Source organism: Hippopotamus amphibius, chromosome 13 (assembly GCF_030028045.1).
Source record: "Hippopotamus amphibius kiboko isolate mHipAmp2 chromosome 13, mHipAmp2.hap2, whole genome shotgun sequence".
Taxonomy (NCBI): domain Eukaryota; kingdom Metazoa; phylum Chordata; class Mammalia; order Artiodactyla; family Hippopotamidae; genus Hippopotamus; species Hippopotamus amphibius.
The window spans coordinates 6037796-6060596 of record NC_080198.1 but is presented as its reverse complement, the minus strand read 5'-3'; the positions used below and the strand labels follow the sequence as shown (position 1 = coordinate 6060596).

Here is a 22801-nt window from a genome sequence, read left to right as displayed (position 1 = left end):
AGCTTGGTCATGAGAACCAAGAAAACTTCATGTCTTGCAGTGATGCCTGAGAGCAAAGCCTCCAGGGCCCCCTCCCCCTGGGTCTCTCTGCAAAGCCCAGCTCCATCGGGCAGTCATGGGGAATTTCTGAAAGCAGAGTCCAACAGCTCCATCCACTCAGCAAGTAGGTCTACCAGCTTGACTGCCCGTCACTTTTCTACTTGTGCACGTCTCGTCTTATGAGCCAGATAATAAGATCTGGGGAGGGGGGTTCAGGGTCCTGTCTTCTTTTTAATCCCCCAGGAGCTAAGTACAGAGGATAGTGGAAATAACTGGGCCTCTAGAGCCGGCTGGGGCAGGTTTGATAGCAGCTCTGCTACTTAGGGCTGTGACCTGGGGCAAGCTACCTACCCTGTCTGCACCCCAGGGGTTCATAAGGTGCACTGCAAAGGGATAGGGGGTTAAATGGGATAATATACAAAGCACAGGGAAGCTGGGCTGCACATGGTCACTATCTGCTGGCCCTTCTTCCTTACCAACCAGTTTGTTTACGGCTTGCTTTTCTCGAATGATTTATTTATTTGAAAATGTCAGGGCATGCAGGCATAAAGATTATATCATCCCTCAAAGAGCTTCTGTTCTTTGGGGGTGAAAAGCAGATGCAGGCGGTGAATGGGTGTGGTGGGTACAGCAGCGTGATTTGAAGGCATAGTAACTCACTAGTTCACACTGTCACCTTCCCTCTGTGTCAGTCAGCTCAGGCTGCCATAACAAGGTGCCACAGACTGGGTGCTTGAAATAACAGGAATTTATTTTCCCACAGTTCTGGAGGCTGGAAGTCCAAGATCAAGGTGTCGGCAGGGTTGGTTTCCTCTGAGCCTCCTTCCCTTGGCCACTCTCCTGCTGCCTCTTTACATGGTCGACCCTTCCCCCGTGCAGGTCCCCTGCGGTCTCTTTCCCTTAAGGACCCCAGTCATATTGGATTAAGGCCCCACCCTACTGGCCTCATTTTAACTTAATCAGCTCTTTAAAGACCACCTCCCCAAACAGAGTTATATTATGAGGTACTGGGGGTTGGAACCTCAACATATGAATTTTGAGGCGACACAGCTCAACCTACAACACCTTCCAGCCCTGTAACTGCCCACCTCCCAACATGGGGTTTCAGACTCTCTCGCGAGCTCGGCCGTGCACAGCTTCCTGAGACTCACAGCAGCCTGAGCACTCCAGCCACAGGTGTGACTTTTGCCGGGTCACCTGCACACCTGCATCCGTTGGTGAGGCTAGCCAGCAGTTTCCCTCGTACCAAAGTAGCTGGGCCACCCTAACTCCAAGCAAGCCACAAGACTTTCCAAAGAAGACAGCAGGCACCCTGGCACCAAAATGAGAGGACAAGACCAAAGAAAACACTCATGGGTGGAGCGTTTAATTTAATCAAATTAAATATCCTGCCTCTTCCTCACCTAGCTCCACATTCAGCAGAACGAACAGCCTGGGATGCTTGGCAAACCTGAAATACCAAAGACAGATTCAATGACAATCCCTAGACCTGGGGGTGGTGTAAGGCCCCACCTGCACCCTGGGTTGGGATGAGGGGACCCCCCCACCCAGTGTGGGGAGTTTCAGGCACCTGCATCAGTGCGGAGCTGCTCTGTACATATCCCAGCCCCATGGGCCCTTTGCAGGCCCACGGCACTGATCACCCAACATGTTCTCTCTTGGCTCTTACCTACCCCCTCAACCTAGGCTCCAAGGACACTCCGATTCATATTTCCCACCCTGACCTCATCCACAAACTCAAACCCACAATTCCAAGAGCCGGATGCACACATCCACCTGCTGTGTCACTAGCAACAGATACTTAACATGTCAACACCAAAGTTCTCATTTCCTCTCCCTGACAATCCAACTCCTTCTCCGGGGTTCCCCAGGTCAGGGCCAAATATCTGCCCAGTTGCCCCAACCAGGATGTGAGTGCCACCCTGGACTGTTCCTTCTCTTTCATCCCCTTCCTCTCCCTCTCTGCCCCTCCCTGAAGTGGACCACCTGCATCTGTTGCCAGGACAACAGCAACACCCCTTCCCTCACGGTCCTCCCCTCCATTGAAATCTCTCCTTACTGCCATCCAGGTGATTTTTCCAAAACATAAATATGCAATTAAATCATTCTCCTGCTTAAACAAGTTCAAGAGGATTAGATGATAAGCTGCATGGGAGCTGGGACCTCATTTGCCATTTTTATGAGTCATGGTCCTGGGAGGAGACAGACGGCACACATGCCAAGCTGGGTAACAGAGGGCAGCTTAATGAAGGGACTACTTAGAAAGATGTGGGCTGAGTTTAAGGAGAGCAAGAGATGGTACAGCACCCAGGACAAGTATCAGCAGGGAGCCATTGCCAGCAAGGCCTGAGGGCCAAGGAGAAGGAGCAGTTGCCTTGACCCTAAGAGAGCTATGTGGAGTGGGTAGACTGACAGCAGCTGTGGCCTGGAAGACTCAGGCACTGTAACCCCACAAGCAGGGAACTGGGGTAATACCCCAACCTCTCCCTCCCTTTGCCCTCTGGTCTTAGCTAGTGCCTATAATTTGCCACCTCTAACCAGCACACAGAGGGCACGAGTGCCTGCTGACGCAGTCTGCATGGGTCAGCCTCCCAGGGGCCAGGGCGGCACTGAGAAAGGTGGCCGGTGGACCTGAAGGAAGATCCCAGCACACCACGGGCACCACTGGCTCCCAGAGACCAACCGCTCAGATAGCAGAGTAAACCAATGAACCAATAAATGTTTCCAAATGCACATGAGGAGGATGGAGGCCAGACTTACTGGCCAGGTATTTGGAGACCTTCGCACATCTGACCCAAATTCCCTTTCCAATTGCCATATCTCCACTTATAGCAAGGACACTGCTCCTTATTCGAGGCACTTCTCAAATGCTAGCTCTTCTGAGAAGCCTTACCTCACTTCTCTGGAAAGTTATCCACTTTCCCACAGACCTCATTTACCCTCTGCTTTCATTACATCAGGCCGTGCTCTCTATTTAAATCTCTTCAGGGCTTCCTAGGTGGCGCAGTGGTTAAGAATCCGCCTGCCAATGCAGAGGTCATGGGTTCGATCCCAGCTCCAGGAAGATCCCACATGCCGCGGAGTAACTAAGCCCGCGTGCCAAAAAAGAAAAAAAAAAAAAAAAATCTCTTCACATCTCTCTCCCCACCAGCATGAGCACCATCATATTTCTCTCCACACCCCCAGGATCTGGTACATATTAAGTGCTCAACAAAATGCTCAGTAGTTAATAAGACAGGGTGGACTTATGAGATATGATCGTTCCTAGTGCCCACACTGGAGACAATGAGTTTTTCTATTTATTGCCAAAGATGGTGAGGGTTTTTTACCTTCTGACTTTAAAAAATCAATGTGCTATCTTACAGACTTGAGATCAAAGTTGATTTAATTTTTTATTGTATAATAAAAGCACCAAGGTAAAAGACACACAGGTGCTTCAACTCAGATCTAAGCAAATCCAAAGCCAGTGAAGCCAAAGCCAGTGAAGCTGCCACCGAGGGAAAAGTTCCCCACCGACAGGGGAATACAGGCTCAGTTCCTCAAGCCTCATAAACTGATGGAACTGAAAACCACTGCTTGGAAGCAAAGTTTACAGTCCACTGACCGATGGAGAGGCATTTTGTGGACACGGGCTGTGAAACCTGTTTTCATTTTCAAGTTTTAAAAATCTAATTTCCATGCAAATAGGAAAGGATGTGTTTGGGAGAGTCGATGGGGATTTGTTTGAGCACCAAGAGGCATGACTAATATTTGCGGGCTGGAAAGTGGCCAAGGACACTTAAGGAATTCCAGTATTACAAAAGAAACCAAATACGTTGTGATTAGAGCATTCACTGTCCCAAGCAAATAAATGAGCTGCTTCAGAAGAGGAACCTCTTTGCACTGCCCATCGGCTTCTGAGTAATTCTGTTCCCAAGAACCTGTGATCATCTAAGAAGAATCATTGTTCAAATTTTGGTTAAAAACTCATTTATTCAAATGTTTTGAAAATGGGGTTTTCAATATTCAGAGGAAGAAAAATGCAAAATGTTAGGTCTCAGGGACAGGGGCCTAACAGAGTTTTAAGAAGTAATTTATTTTTGTATTCCATCATGGTGAGCCTGAACTTGGAAAGTGGGAGGAAGGAAGAGGTAAGGATTGAGAAACCTGGGATCTCCCTCCTGACTAGAAAGGAAAAGAATCAAGAAGAATCTGGTGTGAGGATTCAGGTACATAATCCCAGGTTTTAAGAACCCTTTCTTGGATTATGGCATACAAGAATTCAGCTTTGCCCTCCAGTGGAAAGAAAAGTTCTTGCATTTGAATGGGGTGGGGGGAGGTGAAACAAGAGAGACAGTTAGCATAGGAAGTTCTCCGGCAGAAACAGTTTGAAAAGGGCAATTACCTTGTCCTATCGGAAAGAGCAAATGAATAGTTAAAAGCTTTAAAAATAATCAATTTGAAGTCCCCACACAGAAAAGCAAGATGTTGAGCTGGGGACCAGGAGGGCCAGAAAGCCACTGTGTCTTCCTGATGTCACACCAAGGACCAACCTCAATGTTAGAAACTGTTTAATACAGGAAAACATGTAACTTGGATCTAAATATTTGTAATTTTCCCTACCTTAGTCTAAATCTGATACAGTTGAATAATATTTCTATTGTTTTGATAAATAGCTAGACTCGTGTGTGTGTGTGCATGTGTGCGTGTGTGTGTGTGTGTGTGTGTGTGTGTGTGTGAGAGAGAGAGTATCTTGGTCCATTGCCCAAAATCTTCAGTAATCACTACCTCCCCTAGTGGCCATATCCATAATTGCAGGCCTGTGTCTTTGCATAGCCCCTTGGTGAAGGCAATGAGTTGCCTGTTCGTTTTATCACATAATCTTTTTGATTTTAATTAATTTTTATTGGAATATAGTTGCTTTACAATGTTGTGTTAGTTTCTACTGTACAGCAAAATGAATCAACTATACATATACACATATCCCCTCTTTTATGGATTTCCTTCCCATGCAGGTCACCACAGTGCATTAAGTAGAGTTCCCTGTGCTACACAGTATGTTCTCATTAGTTACTTATTTTATACACAGTATGAATAGTGTATACGTGTCAATCCCGATCTCCCAATTCCTCCCACCCAAAGGCAATGAGTTTTGTTTTACAACGACTTCTGGTCTATTGTTTGCCTTAGGGTACAAATGACACGGGAACATGAGTACCAAATGCTCCAAAGGTTCCAATTAATAGGTCTCTGATATCCTTATCACATGCTTGGGGCTTACATTTTGAAGTGGAACCTGTGGCTCTGGAAGGACATTTGCCTTTCTCTCCTCCTTAATTATGGGTAATGACTCTCCCACTTTCTTTCTTCTTTCTGATTTCTTGGTGCACAACACCAGAAGTACAGCTACAAGCCCCTTCTCTGTCCCAAGAGGAGAACCACGTTCATTAACATTGTCCCCTTAAAGGGCTAGATTGCTGTTGATCCTTCCTTCCTGGATCAGAAACGCTGGCTGTACTCAAAAGATCTGCGGCTTGACATCTATTGATCTGAATTTTTGTTTCATTCCTATGTCTGCTCAAACAACTCCTGGTTTGCATTTCTGTCGCTGTTTTAGTCTAGTATCCTGGCAACCACCTCCAAGGTTCTTACTGTCTGACAAAAAAGGCGGCAGGAAGGAGGAGTGGGAGAAATGTGTCTTAAGTGGGGGTGCGGGGAGAAGGTAGACATGAGGGAGGATAAGGTGGAGAGAGGGGAGACAAAAGGGGGAGAAGAGAGGAAGCAGGAATGATGAGACGGGAGAGAAAGGAATTGAGGAAGAAAAGGATATGAGATGGAGAAAGGGTGGAGGGGAGTGGGGGAGGCTTATGTTCATCAGGCTAGAAGTTACCAGAGCCCTGTTACCTCATTGGTGACCCAAGAGCAAGTGGATAAATAAATTAATGTCCTAACATCTGACTCACTCCAGCCAGAGATGGCTCACTTGGTGAACCTGGAACCTGGGACAGTCTCTGCTCTTGAGATGGAAGGACAGGCAGGCTGCTAGTCAAGAGCCAGTCCCCTCAGTTAGGAGGTGACTTTAGCTCAGGGGCTCATGGCCCCACTTGGCCCTCACCCTGACCTTACTGTTACCTCTAGCCTACACCCAGATTCTGGAGAATTCTTCTGGTGTCTGACTCATGCACTATTTTTCCTGGTCCCAGCTTCCAGGGAGCTGCTGATTGAAGGAAGTGCTTTCCAGGGAGGTATCTTCACCTCTCAAAAGGAGCTCAGCTCCTGGCTACTGTGAACCTGGTAATGCAAATACATATAATAGTTTTCCCTGGATGCTGGGAGACTCCTAACAACCTATATTTTCCAACCCATCTTATGACAGCAAATAGGCTTAGCCAAAGAGCACCTCAGGCATTCCAAAATATGTTTCCACCTCACTAAAAGCCAACAACAATCTGTACACATGCACTTAACAATGTGTAGTGTTGTTACATATTACCATAAATTTTTCTCCTAAAGTGTGGGGATGACTTTCCTGGTGTTGCCATTGGCCAGTGGGTGTGTTGATAAACTAAAACCAACACTCTGTGCTTCAGGAAACTTTACACGGAGTGACGTTTATGCTGCTAAAAGGGGAATTTTTATGTTGTCATTCTTTGAAATATATAACTTGCCAAAATGAAAACAAGAACAGTAAATCTGAATAGTCCTATATTGTTTTAAAAAAGACAAACAACTCTTTTTACACATTAAAAAAAATACCAATTTTACATCATCTTGCCCCAAAAGTAAAGAGGGAATATGTCTCAACATTTTGAGACCAAACAACCCTGGTACCAAAACCAAATAAGGATATTATAAGAAAATAACATTATTGGCCAATACCATTCATGAATAGAGATGCAAAAATGCTATATAAAATATTAGCAAATTGAAGACAGTGATATATTTTTTAAAAAGGATAATCTATCATGACTGAGTGAAGTTTATTTGAAAACTAAACTTCAATATGGTTTAATATTCAAATATCAATCAATACATTTCACCATGTTGAGAAAAATCATACCTCTAAAGATTTATTTAAAATATTTGATAAAATCAATACCTATTTATATAAAAACTTCTCAGCATTAAGAATAGAAGGAGACTTCTTTAACTATATAATGAGTATGTATAAGCTATCCCCACCCAGCTAACATCATAGTTAGTGATGAAATACTGCATTCTTTCCTCCTGTGGTTGGGAACAAGATAAGGATGTCCAATGCCTTGTTCACAACCTTAGGGACAAGGCAAGCAATCAGAATTAATAAGTGAAATGATCAAGTACACTAGATTCAGGATGAACATAAAAATCAATACATTTAAAAGGATTTAAATAATATATATTATGTTCTTAAACTACAATGGAATTAAGTTAGAAATCAGTAATAGATCTGGAAAGCCGTCAAATATAGGAAAGTAAACAACACACTCAAAGAGGAAATTACAAGGGAAATTACAAAATATTTCGAACTGAATGAAAATGAAAATACATAACATCAAAATTTGTGGGATGCAGCTAAAACAGTGCTTAGAGGGAAATTTTAGTAATGTTGATACACACTTATAGTAGAAAAGAAGAAGAGTTTAAAATCATGGACCTAGGTTTCTAACTTATTATTCTATTCAAAGTTATTCTAACTAAGAACAGCAACTTAAATCTAAAATAAGCATAAAAAAATAAAGAAAAAAAATTAAATGTCAATGAAATTGAAACAGAAAAGTAACACAGCAAAACAAAACTGATTTTTTAAGAAAATTATTAAAATTGACAAACCACTAGCCAGACTAGTCAGGAAAAAAAAAACGATGACATAAATTACCAACATCAGGAATAAAAGGTCATGACCACAGATCCTACAGACAGAATTAAAGGTTAATAGGGAATATTAGGTATAAATATATACCAATAAATTCAGCAATTTAAATGAAATGGATAAATTCCTCACAAGACACAAATGACCAAAGCTCACTCAAGAATAAATACATATCCTAAACAGCCCTGTATCTAGTAAGGGACTTATTTTTGTAGTTAAAATCCTTCCCACAAAGAAAAACCCCAGGCCCAGATGGCTTCATTGGTGAATTCTATGAAACATTTAGTAAAGATAATATCAATTTTACATAAACTCGTCTGGAAAATCAAAGAAAAGGAGCAATCACTTGCCAATAAATTCTATGAGGCCAGCAATAACCTGATAGAAAAACCAGACAAATATATTACAAGAAAACACAAAACAAAACTACAGATCACTATCTTTCATGAACACAGATGCAAAAATATGAAGTTTAGTAAATCATAACTGCAATACGTAAAAGGATTATGACCAAGTGAAGTTTATCCCAGGAATGCAAGGTCAGTTTTATATTTAACATTACTGTAATCTACCATACTTGTGGAAGAAAAAGAAGAAGAAAAAAGCATATTCTCATCTCAAAAGATGGGAAGAAGAGGAAGAGGAAAAAGAAGAGGAGGAAAAGGAAGAGGAGAAGAAAGAGAAGGGGGAGTAGGAAGAGGAGGAAGCAGTTACAACAACAGCATTTGATAGAATCCAACAACCATTCATGATAGAAACTCCAGGCAAACTAGGAATAGATGGGAACTACCTCAACACGATAAAGGTGAACCATAAAAACATACAGCTAATGTCACCACACTTAATGGTGAACACATTCCCCACAAAGATCAGGAAAGAGACAAAGATGTCTGTTTTTACCACTTGTACATGACATTATACTGGAGGTTCTATCCAGTGCAATAGGTGAGAAAAACAAATAAAGAGGCATACAATTTCTAAAGGGAGAAATACAACTGTCTTTATTTGTGAGCAAAATTATAGTCTGTAGAAAATCCTAAGGAATTTATAAGAAAAAATATTCTGGAATAAGTGAACTTAGAAAGATTGCAGGATACCAAGTTAACATATAACAAGTCATTGTATTTCTATGTATCAGAAAAAAACAATTGGGAATTGATGTTTTTAAAAACACTATTAATGATAGGGTCAAAAATATAAAATACTTATCAAAAGCTTTGAATAAAAGACACACAAGACTTGTACATCAAAAACTTCAAAACATTGCTAACAGAAGTGATAGAAAACCTAAATAGATGGAGAAATATACCATGTTTATGAACTGGCAAAATCAATACTAAGATAGCAATTCTTACCAAATCAATCTATAGATTCAATCACTCAATCAAAATTCCAGTAGGTTCTGGTTTTTTGTAGAAATTAACAACTTGATTTTAAAATTTATTTTAAAATGCAAAGGACCTTGAATACCCAAAGTAATTTCGAAAAAGAAGAACAAAGTTGGAGGGCTTAGACTACTTGATTACAAGATTTCTTATACAGCAACTCTAAAGAAGGCAGTGTGGTATCTGTATAAAGTGAAACAGAATGCAAAGTCCAGAAATAGACCCACATATCCATGGTTAATTAAGTTTCAACAAAGGTGCCAAGGGATTTCAATGGAGATAGGATAATCTTTTCAACAAATGGTTCTGGAACAATTGAATATTTGAAAGTAAAAAATGAACCAGATTATTACCATATCACATCAGATATAGAAATTAACTCAAAATGGATCCTAGATCTAGATGTAAAAGCTTAAACTATAAAACTTCTAGAAGAAACCATGAGAGAAAACCTTAGTGATCTTATATTTAGCCAAAACAAAAAACAAAAAACAAACTATTAAATAGGACAAAAAGGCATAAATTATAAAAGAAACAAAATTTAACTGCTTTCTGGCAAAATTAAAACATTTGACCTTCAACAGTTACTGTTATAAAAATGAAAAGGCATGTCACAGACTGGGAGAAAATATTTGCAAAACATAACAACCAAGGGTTTTTATGTAGAATATATATTTTTAAATGTATAACTCAATAGTAAGACAAATGGCCTGAAGAAAACTGTATAAGATTTGAACTGACATTTCACCAAAGAACATGGCAAATAAGTGCATGAAAAGATGCTTCACATCATTGGTTATTAGCGAAATGCAATTCAAAACCACAATGAAATACCACTTTACAACCATTAGAATGGCTCAAATTAAAAAGACTGACCACTCCAAGTGTTAGTGAGGATGTGGAGCAATTGGAACTTTCATACTCTGCTGGTGGGAATATAAAATGGTATGGTCACCTTAGAAAACAGATTATAGTTGCTTAAAAAGTTAAAAATACCTCTTCCTTTCCAATTTGGATTTCCTTCATTTCTACTTATTCTCTGATTGCCATGGCTATGACTTCCAAAACTATGCTGAATAAAAGTGGTGAGAGTGGACATTCTTCTCTTGTTCCTGATCTTAGAGGAAATGCTTTCAGTTTTTCACCATTGAGTATGATGTTAGCTGTCAGTTTTTCATATATAGGCTTTATTATGTTGAGGTATGTTCCCTCTATGCCCATAAAACTGTCACTGTTGCAGATGACATGATGCTATACATAGAAAGTCCTGAAGACCCGACCAGAAAACTACTAGAGCTCATCAATGAATTCGGTAAAGTTGCAAGATACAAAATTAATATACAGAAATCTGTTGCATTTCTATACACTAAGAATGAACTATAAGAAAGAGAAATCAAGAAAACAATCCAATTTACCATCACATCAAAAAGAATAAAATACCTAGGAATCAACCTACCTAAGGAGGTAAAAGACCTGTACTTGGAAAACTATAAGACAATGATGAAAGAAATTGAAGGTGACTCAAACAGATGAAAAAATACACCATGTTCTTGAATTGGAACAATTAATATTGTTAAAATGACCATACTACCCAAGGCAATCTACAGATTCAATGCAATCCCTATCAAAATATCAAGGGCATTTTTCACAGAACTAGAACAAATAATTTTAAAATTTGTATGGAAACACAAAAGACCATGAATAGCCAAAACAATTTTGAGAAAGAAGGACAGAGTTGGAGGAGTCACATTCCCTGACTTCAGACTATACTACAAAGCTATAGTAATCAAAACAGTATGGTACTGATACAAAAAACAGACACATAGATCAATGGAATAGAACCTAGAGCCCAGAAATAAACCCACACATGTATGGTCAATTAATTTATGACAAAAGAGGCAAGAATATACAATGCAGAAAAGACAGTCTCCTCAATAAGTGGTGCTGGGAAAACTGGGCCATTACTTGTAAAAGAATGAAATTAAAATATTCTCTAACACCTTCTACAAAAGCAAACCCCAAATGGATTAAACACCTAAATGTAAGACAGGATACTTACAAAACTCTGAGAGGAAAACATAGGCAGAACAGTCTTTGACATAAATCACAACAATAATTTTTTGGATCCATCTCCTAAAGCAAAGTAATCAAAAGCAAAAATAAATAAATGAGACCTAATTAAACTTAAAAGCTTTTGCACAGCAAAGGGAACCATGGACAAAATGAAAAGACAACCTACTGAATGGGAGAAAGTATTTGCAAATGATATGACTGATAAAGACAATATCTGACAATCATTGACAGAAAGACACTGGAACTCACCAAAAAAGACACCCTACATCCAGAGACAAAGGAGAAGCCGCAATGAGATGGTAGGAAGGGTGCAATCGCGTTAAAATCAAATCCCATAAATGCTGGGTGGGTGACTCACAAACTGGAGAACAGTTATACTGCACAAGTCCACCCACTAAAGTGAGGGTTCTGAGCCCCACGTCAGGATTCCCAACCTGGGAGTCCAGCAACGGGAGGACGAATCCCCAGAGAATCAGACTTTGAAAGCCAATGGGATTTGATGGCAGGACATCCACAGGACTGGGGGAAACAGACTCCACTCTTGGAAGGCACACAAAAAAGTGTGCTCACCAGGACCCAGGGGGGAAGGAGCAGTGACCCCATAGCAGACTGAACCAGACCTATCTGCTGGTGTTGGAGGGTTGCCTGCCAAGGTGGGGGGCAGCTGTGGCTCACTGAGGAGATGGGGCACTGGCAGCAGGGGTTCTGGGAAGTGCTCATTGGCGTGAACCCTCCCATAATCCACCATTAGCCCCACCAAAGAGCCTGTAAGCTCCAGTGCTAAGTAGCCTCAGGCCAAACAACCAACAAGGTGTGAACACATCCCCACCCATTAGCAGACAAGCAGATTAAAGTTTTAGTGAGCTCTGCCCACCCAGCCCTACCCACCATCAGTCCCTCCCATCAGGAAGCACCCACGAGCCTCCTAGATAGCTTCCTCCACAAGAGGGCAGATAGCAGTATCAAGCAGTATCAGCAGTATTTCGTCTTGTGGAACTGAAAATCACAGCCACAGAAAGAGAAAGAAAATGAAAAAGCAGAGGACTTTGTACCAGATGAAGGGACAGGATAAAACCCCAGAAAAACAACTAAATGAAGAGGAGACAGGCACCCTTCCAGAAAAAGAATTCAGAATAATGACGGTAAAGATGATCCAGGACTTTGAAAAAAGACTGGATGCAAAGATCGAAAAGTTTAACAAAGACCTAGAAGAATTAAAGGAACAAACAAACAGAGATATGCAACGCAATAACTGAAATGAAAAATACATAAGAAGGAACCAATAGCAGATTAACTGAGGCAGAAGGACAAATAAGTGACCTGGAAGACAGAATGGTGAAAATCACTGATGTGGAAAAGAATAAGGAAAAAAGAATGAAAAGAACTGAAGACAGCCTAAGAGACCTCTGGGACAATGTTAAATGCACCAACATTCGCATTATAGGGGTCCCAGAAGGAGAAGAGAGAGAGAAAGGACCCAAGAAAATACTGGAAGAGATTATAGTTGAAAACTTCCTTAACATGGGAAAGGAAATAGCTACCCAAGTCCAGGAAGCGCAGAGAGTCCCAGGCAGGATAAACCCAAGGAGAAACATGTCAAGACATATAGTAGTCAAGTTGACAAAAATTAAAGACAGAGAAATGTTATTGAAAGCAACAAGGGAAAAACGACAAATAACATACAAGGGAACTCCCATCAGGTTACCAGCTGATTTCTCAGCAGAAACTCTGCAAGCCAGAAGGGAGTAGCATGATATATTTCAAGTGATGAAAGGGAAGAACCTACAACCAAGAATACTCTACCCAGCAAGGATCTCATTCAGATTAGACGGAGAAATCAAAACCTTTACAGACAAGCAACAGCTAAGAGAATTCAGCACCACCAAATCAGCCCTACAACAAATGCTAAAGGAACTTCTCTAAGCAGGAAACATAAGAGAAGAAAAGGACCTACAAAAACAACAACAAAACAATTAAGAAAATGGTAATAGGAACATACATATCTATAATTACCTTGAATATAAGTGGACTAAATGCAGCAACCAAAAGACACAGACTGGCTGAATGGATACAAAAAACAAGACCCATATATATGCTGTCTCCAAGAGACCCACTTCAGACCCAGGGACACATACAGACGGAAAGTGAGGGGATGGAAAAAGATATTCCATGCAAATGAAAATCAAAAGAAAGCTGGAGTAGCAATACTCATATCAGATAAAATAGACTTTAAAATAAAAAATGTTACAAGAGACAAGAAAGGACAAAATAGAGACACAGATTTAGAGAACAAACACATGGACACCAAGTGGGGAAAGCGGGGAGGGTTGGGGGGGGGGATGAATTGGGAGATTGGGATACCAAATTGTACACTCTAAATATATGCTATTTACTGTCTGTTAACTGTAACTCAATAAAAGTTCTTAAAAAAAAAAAGACAATATCCAACATATATAAACAGCTCATACAACTCAACATCAAAAAAAAAAAAAACCAATTAAAAAATGGGTAGAAGAACTGAATACACATCTTTCCAAAGAGGAAATATAGATGGCCAACAGGCACATGAAAAGATGCTCAACATTACTAATCATCAGGGAAATGCAAATCAAAATCATAGTGAGATATCACCTCACATCTGTCAGAATGGCTATCGTCAAAAGACCACAGATAACAAATGTTGGTGAGGATGGAAGAAAAGGGAACCCTCCTACACTGTTGGTGGGAATGTAAATTGGTGCAGCCACTGTGGAAAATGGTATGGAGGTTTCTCAAAAAACTAAAAATGAAACTACCATATGACCCACACCAATTCCACTCCTGGGTATATGCCAAAAAAAAAACAAAAACAAAAACCCAAAACACTAATCCATCCATTTCATACCCAAGAAGTGAGAAATGAAAGTAAACATCCACAGAAAGACATATATGAATATTCATAGCTGCTTTATTTGTAATAGCACAAAACTGGAAATAGCTCGAATATCCACCAAGTGATGAATGGATAAATACACTGTGTTATATGCATGTAATGAATACTTAGCAACAAAAAAGGAATTAACTATTGATATATGCATGAATATGGCTAAATCTCAAGATAATTATCTTTGCAAAAGAACTCAGATTCCCCTGTTCCACCCCACAAAAAAGTATATGTAGTATGAATTTCCATTTATATAAAAATCTAGAAAATGTAAATTAATCTATAGTGACATAAAGCAGATTGGCTTTGACATATGTCATATGTCATATGACAGGCTGGGGTAGGAAGGTATGGATTATAAAGTGGCATGAGAAAAGTTTTGGAAGTGATGGATATCTTCGTTATCTTGATTATGATGATAGTTTCACAGTGTATATATGTGTCAAAACTTACCATTTGTACACTTTAAACATGTACGGCTATTGTACCTCAATTATACCTCAAAAAAGCTGTAAGAATATAAGTTGTGCTTCAATGTATTTCCATATATTAGCAATAAGAAATGGGAAAACAAAAATACCATCTATAAAGAGCATCAAAAATGTCAAATACCTAAGAATAAATCTACCAAATGATGTTTAAGACCTCTAGACTGAAAATTACAAAATATGATTGAGAGCAATCAAAGAGGAACTGAATAAATGGAGAGAAATTCCATGTTCAAGACAGGAAGACAATATTGTCAAGATGTTAATTCTCTTCCATGTGATTGCATTCAATGCAATCGCCATCAAAACCCCTAATTGGTTTTTTATGGAAATTGAGAAATTATTTTTAAACTATATGTGGAAATGCAAAGGATCTAGATAGCCATCTTGAAGAATCAAGCAAAGTTGGAAGACTTATGTTACTAGATTTCAACTTGTAGTTAAAAACTATAGCAATTAAGACAGTGTGATATTAGCATAAAGACAGACAAATAGACCCACGGAACAAAATAGAGGGTTCATAAAAGATCCACACATACATGGTGACACAATGGTGTCACTGTAATTCAGTGAAGAAAGAATGATCTTTTTAATAAATGCCGCCAGAGCAATGAGATTACCATATGGGAAAAAAAGAATCCTTCTCCTAGCCCATATCATACACAAAAATAAATTCCAGATGGATCTAAATGTGAAAGATAAAACCATATTATAGTACTTTTAGAAGAAAACATAAGAAAATATCTACATGCCCTTAAGTATGCAAAGATTTCTTAAATTAAAAACAAAAGCACATAAAAAGTTATTAAAAAGGAAAGCCACATAGTGGGAGAAGATATTTGTAATACATGTATCTGACAAGACTCACATCTAGAATTTAATAGGAACTCCTACAAGTGGAAAAATGGGTACACAACCTGAACAGGCATCTCACAAAAGAGGATGTCTAAATGGTCACTAGACATGTGAAAAGTGCAAATAAACATAAAAATGTAGATTAAAAACCAAATACAATACCATTACATACCCATGAGAATGGCTCAAATTAAAAAGGCAGAAAGTATTAAGTGTTGATGAGAACGTGAAGCAATTAGGACTCTCAAACACTGCTGGTAAAATGTTAATTGTGTAACCATTTTGAAAACTCTTTGGCAGGATCTATTCTATCAAACATACATGTACCCTATGATCCAGAACTTCTACTTAGGAATACATCCAACAAGAATGTGTGCATATGTTCAAGACATACACAAAAATGTTCACAGCAGCATCACTCCTCATAGCCAGAAGCAGAAACAACTCAAATGTCCATCAATCTACGGCATCACCTGCAGTATATTCACACCATGGCAACAAACACACGACAACCACACAGATGCAGCTTACCCCTGATGACGCTGAGTAAAAGAGCCAGCCAGACACAAAAGATTACATGCAGTAGGATTCCATTTCTGTAAAGTTCATAAGCAGGGAAGGCTAATCTACAAGTACTGAAAATCAGAGTAGTGGCCCTTTTAGGAGCAGGAGTGACTAAGACGGGGCATGAGGGGACTTCTGGTGCTGGTCCTGTTCTGTTACTTGATCTAGGTGCTGGTTCTGAAGCTTTCACCCTGTGAAATTCACCCAGCTATACACTTATGACTTGTACATTTTTCTTATGAATGTCACACTTTCCAAAAAAAGTGACTCTCTGTGTGCAAAGTGCCATGATGGAAATTGGCAGAATTCTGGAAAGAGAATTTGGTTGGGGTGGTCATTTAACTGTCTTTAAATTAACTCTATCACATCCTGGGGTCCTGACTTTAGTCCTCAGATTTCTTCTCTCTGCTACCGGAAAAAAATGAACGCTTTTTTCTTCAAAAGCAATCACTTGTCTGTTAGTCACCCTTAGCTTCTCATTATTTTTCTTTAGTATAGAACAAGACCACAGCCCATGGGTCAAATCTGGTCCACAGCCTGTTTTTGGAAAGTTTCAATATTATTTGTTTACACATTGTCTACTGCTGCTTTGTGCCACAACAGGAGAGTTGAGTGTTGCACCAGACTGCATAGGCTGTGAAGGCAAAATATTTGCTATCTGGCCCTTTAAAGATAAAGTCTATGAACTCTGGGTATAGAAGCCTCCGTGGTGCCTGGGCATGGTCATCAACCCCACTTATCCCACTGTGTCCTCTATCCACATCAATTACCCAATGCACCACGCCTGCTAGTGCACTTCCTTCCACAGACCCACCCTCTAATTCCCCACCTGTGAAAGTTATAACAAGCGGGCTATCTCTGCTCTGTCAGCCACAGGTGATGGGCCCTCTTGCCACCCAGCCAGTGAGTGATCTAGCTCCAAAAACCTATCATCTGCCTTCTCAGACCAGTCCTGGCACCAAATGTTGGAGTTTGGGTTCTCCGAAAGTAGATGCCCAGATGGAGTTTGGGTGCAAGATGTTTATTAGGGATCAATACCTGTGAAGGAAGAGGAGAAAGAAGGCTTGGACAGAGGTGAAGCAGAGGTCTGAAAAAAGCTTGAAGAAGCCTTGGCTGGTCAGGGGAGAGGAGGTGTTGTCCTGACTATCAGAAACAGCTGAACCTTTATACCCCTGCCTCGCTTACTCAGTAGATGAGACTGCCCAGGGAAGGGCATGACCTTGGCGGGGAGGTTCTCTCTAGCTAAAGCAGACCCTAAAAGAGTTGACGGCTGGATGCTGCTTGCTGGTCACATTCCTTGTATCTGGGCGGCAAGACTCCCTTGAAGGGGGGATCAAGGCCCTGCAGGGTGGACTGAACTGCCCAGGGTCACACAACTAGGGAGAGGCAGGACTGGTGCTCAGACTTAGTCTACCAGCTTTAAATCCCATGTTTTCTCTGTTGCCCACCACCTCTGGTAAAGCAATTACTGTGTGCTACAACATTTAATTAATCAAAGACAAAAATAATGGGTCATCAGCTCTTCTGATGAGCTTGAGCTTGCCAGAATCACTCTCACACATACATAGGGACATGCTTAATTGTGTACTCACGGTGTTGAGCACTGGGCTAAGCACTCAACCTGCATAATCACCACAGCAGCCCCTGAAGTAAGTGCTACTATTATCCCATTTCACAGACAGGGAAACTGAGGCTTAGGACAGGTGACGTGACTTGTAGAAAGCAAACTGCCACACACAGATCTGTTTACTACACAGACTTCTTCCTACCCTGGATGGAAGAAAGTCTACCCTCAACAAAGGCAATTACTGTGTGAGTTTTCTGGTATTTTCCTAACATAGGGAAGTGTGTAATCTTAAACTTTCTGAAATGTTTAAACTAGCCTAATCTCATCACGGCCTTCACAGATTCCCAGGGATCCAGGCACACAGAAAGGGACCCGCTTGCCTACAGCAGTGACACGGCCTGGGAAAGGTGGGCTGGAGCACGTCCAAGTATGTGGAGGGGTGTGTGGATGACACCCAAGTGATGTGGGGATCGCTTTTACTGTCCACTGTTTTTTGTGTGTTGATTTACCCCTGAAAACTCTGCATCAGAAAAGGCAGCATTTACTTTATTTTGTTTTGTTCTGTAAAACAGCATGGGCTCTGGAATCAGCCAGACAAGTACTCAACCCCGGGTTCTGTTCCTTACTAGCTGTGTGACCTCCACTAAATAGCTTTACCTCTCTGAGCCTGTTTCCCCATCTATAAGGTCTGGCTTATAACATCCCTATCTCCTGGCACTGCTGTGAGGGATGCTTGTAAAGCTAAACATGGAACATAGCATGCACGTTTAGCTTTGGATTCAACAAACAGTACCTGAAAGAGTTCATCTCGGGACCACACAGGTAGATGTCCCCTGTTTTCAGCCCAAGATCACCTCTCAGAACTGAAGCCTTGCCTCAGTTTACATCCAAGGTCTCTCCTCCCCTCCTTGATTACCAGAGAACACCTACTTCCCTGAGTGCTGACCAAGTATGGATTCTTCCTATCACCTCTGAAGAACTACATCTCGAAGAGGTAGAAAGAAGTTGGCCCCTGGAACCAGACTGGTTTGAATTTCATCTAAGTGGCTTGTTAGCTGTGTTACTCTAGACAAGTTTCTTAACTTTTCTGAGCTTCCAATTTCTTATCTGCCTGATGTGGATGACAACCCTACCCACTTCCTGGCATTGTGGTGAGGGGTCGATGGGCACTGGATGTGCAGGTTCCCTGCACACTGACTGGCATACTGGAGGCTTAATAGATGTCCATTCTCTTTCCTTTTGCTATTCCCATGTATTCTATGCCAACACTTTCACTAAAAAGTCTTATATTACCCCAGGCCTTTCTATAGTCTTGGTAGCAGACTGGCAGAGCTATTTAAAAAGACAAAAATCAATAATAACTTTCTCAACAATAATAAAAGAAAATAATGGCTAACTATTGTACGTAAAATCAGTCCCGGTTCACGCCCCCATTCTGCTTACAGTCTAGTAGGGAAGGTGGACATTGAGCCACAGACCATAACCCTGGGCATGAGAGGTGCCTGTGACAGCTCACTTACTTCTCAGAAGGGCCCCCGAGATGGATACTATTCTTATACTCACTTTTCAGAAGAAGAAACTGAGACGCAGAGAAATTAGGATTCTTGTTCAAGGTCACCCGACGAGTAAAAGGCAGACTAAGATTTCAGCCCAGATCCTTCTTCCCGTCTTCCAGTTGTGAAACTAACATAGAGATGGTAGATGGACCTCATCAAACTTCTAAAAGATAGAATTCCTGTTGGGCAGAGGCTGACCATTTAAAATTTTCAAATAGGAGTCGGCTTCAGTTATTAAAACGGTTGTTGAGGTGGATCTGAGAAGGTGGAAGAAGGGCAGACCCCAAAGAAGCCAGCACTGTGATGCTTTGTTTCGAAAAGTAGGATCTGTCCGAATCACAAGTTAGAGGCAGCAGAGGCTGAAGTGCCATGTGGTCTAGCCCTTGTATTTCACAGATGAGTCAAATGAGGCACAGAGAAGGAGAGAGACTTGTTGAAGGTCACAAAGAAATCTCCTTAGCAAGTGGTTTCTCCCACGTCTATACATCAATCCCAGGAAAGACTCTGATTGGCTCTTTGGGTCATATGCTCATCCTTGTACCAATCACTGTGGCCAGAGGGTAGCTCTAGTGTCTTGAGTGACAGCCCCACCAAAACCAACCAACTGCCCTTCCTTGAGATGTCAAAGAACGGGCTCCTCCTTAGGTCCTGCGTGGAAATGTTACATCTTCAGAGAGGCCTTCTTCTACCACCCTACCCAAACTACATTCCTCCCTGACCCTGTTGCCCTTTGGATTTGTCTCTAGAATACTTATTACTCTTTGATATTATTTATTTTTTATTCCTTATTAGAATATAAAGAAAAGAGGGGCTTTGTCTGACTTCTTGACCACTGTATCAAGTATCTAGAACAGGACTTGGCATATAAAGGTGCTCAATAAATATTTTTGAATTACAAAAAAATGAGTAGGGGAGGAATTTCCAAAGGATCTGGAAGAAGACAAAGGGCAAAGCATGCTGGACAGACATACAACACCCACAGCAGCTATCACTGAATTCTCAGTGATTCATTTTTAGGAAAATCGATAAAGCAACTACTTTTACTATTAACCATAAATAAATAAATAAATAAATGTCAGTGGTCTGTGTCAAAGGTCTGTGATCTCTGGTTTCTCATCTATCTCCTTGACTGGCCTGGAACCCTCTGCTTGCTTAGCACTTACTAGAGCCTGGCAGATAGCAGGTGCTGAAATAAGGGTTTTGGATGAATAAACCCAACAGTAATATCTTAGTCCAGATTTCAGACTAAGACTGACTAAGACTTAGTCTGGGTTTCTGACTAATTTGAATGCATTCATGTGCATTCAAATTACCTGGGGATTTGTTAAAAGGCAGATTCTGATTCAGTAGGTCTGGGCTGGGCAGGAGAGTCTACATTTCCAACAAGCTCCCAGGTCGCTGCTGGTGTGAAGCACGCCGTGAGTAGCAAATCTCAGTCTATTAGCAAGAAATCTATGGGCATTTCACTATACAAACAGGTGAAATAAAGAGCCAGAAAGAGCTTTCCAGAAACAAAAATGGTAGGGGGATCAGGAGACCTGGATGCTAGTCCCAGGTCTCCCGCCTATAAGGCCATGAACTTGGACAAGTTTCTGCGCCCTCTGAACCTCAGTTCCAGCTGCCAGGTCAGGACTCCCCGACCAGCCCTGCCCTTCTCACGCATGGTGTCTGAGCTGCAGCACTGGGGGTGGGGCAAGGTGTCTAAGGCTGATTCAGACCCAGTGCTGACCCAATGAGCTCTAAGAATTTGTATGTTAGACTGCCTCTGCAAGGATGCGAGGTAAAGTTAAGATCAACATACACTGGAGAAAAGAATCCCTGAACGCTCATCGCTGCCAGCCAGCAGATTTTATACTTATCACTACTTCATAAATTCTTGCCATCCACATTCTGGTTGTTTTCAGTTTTCTAAGACTGCTCTCTCCCACTAGCCAGTCCTCCCTCTTTAATATAAATCTTCGGATCTCTGAATCTCATCCCACCCTCTTCCTGGATAAAACAAAACACAACACAACACAAGACCCTCTTTTGCCTTTGCCTATGACTCGCAAACAATAATAAAATGATAGCTTCATGTTTACTACCTAGACTATATTGGCGTTTCCAAAAAAGCGGTAAACATCAGGTATAGCACGTGATACACAGCCAAGTGTCACTCTGATAGTTATATTATTAATGGGTTACCATCTATTTGTGGTAAATGATACTGTCTTTCCACTTAGGGTAGCAATGTAAAGTCTCCTTTAAATATAAACAAAACGAGTCTATAATAAGGAAAAGAAAATCAAAACCACAATGAGATACCACTTCACACCAACTAGAGTGGCTACAATAAAAAAAAAAAGATAATAGTAAGTGCTGGAGAAATTGTAACCTTGTACAATAGTCTAACAGTTCGTCAAAAGGCTAAACATAGATTTACCGTATGACCAAATAATTCCACTCCTAGGTACACCCAAGAGAACTCAACACACGTCCAGGCAAAAACCTGTACATGAATGTTCACAACATTAGTCATAACAGTGAAAGGCTGAAAACAATCCTGATGTTCATGAGTAGATAAATGGGTGAGCAAATTGCGGCATGTCCATACAAGGGATTACCAAGCTATAAAAAATAAAGTGCCGATAAATGTTACCATGTGGATGAATCCTGAAAACATGCTAAATGAAAAAAGCCAGACACAAAAGGCCACATATTTTTATGATTTCACTTATATGAAATGTCCATAATGGAAAAATCCATAGGGATAGAAAGTAGATCAGCGGTTTCCTAGGGCTGGAGGAGGGCTGAGCTGGGGAAAAATGAGCAGTGACTGCTAAAGGGTACAGGGTTTCTTTCTAGGGTGATGAAAACTGGGGTGTTCCAAAATTGATTATGGTAATGCTTACACAACTGTGAATACATTAAAACCACTGAATTGTATACTTTGCTTCAGTTGTATTATGTGAAATAAAGATGTTATAAAATATATAAAAATATTGGGTAATACTACACGTGGCACAGAAACATGAAAAAGCATTAAGGGGACTGATAAAGCAAAGTTTAGGAAACACTGGATTAGATCAGCAATCCTAATAATCCTGTGAGGTAAGTGTTTTTTCCTGTTATATAGGAAACTGGACTCTGACAGGGGAGAGTGCTCATCCAAGAACAAAGAATGTGAAGTGGATTTCGAGCCCAGGCTACGGACTCCAGAACCAGTACTCTTATCCGACATGCTATACTGCTGCCTGGGCTCCCAGTCCTTGAAGTCAGCTCCCATCCATACTTTTTCTGGTGATGGCTCTCCCCTAACGGTGCCTCTCTGAGATCTGGGTCTGAACTACACCAGGAAGCACCACCTACAGCGTTGACCTACGTGACCCACAGAATACCACAGAAATGATGTATGTAATTTCTGAGGCTAGGCTGGATCCCGTACTCTGGAGCATACCAGCTGACACGTTCTGAGGACACTCAGTCGGCCCGATGGAAAGATCTACACGGCAAAGAACGGAGGCCTTTTGCCGAGAGCCAC

General features: G+C 41.0%; 1 long non-coding RNA gene across 2 annotated transcripts in view; it reads right to left on the bottom strand.

Annotated features, from left to right (window-relative positions):
- The window catches only part of LOC130834738 (uncharacterized), an 88947-nt gene that overhangs the window by 54432 nt on the left and 11714 nt on the right, over positions 1-22801 (bottom strand). The window lies entirely within an intron of this gene.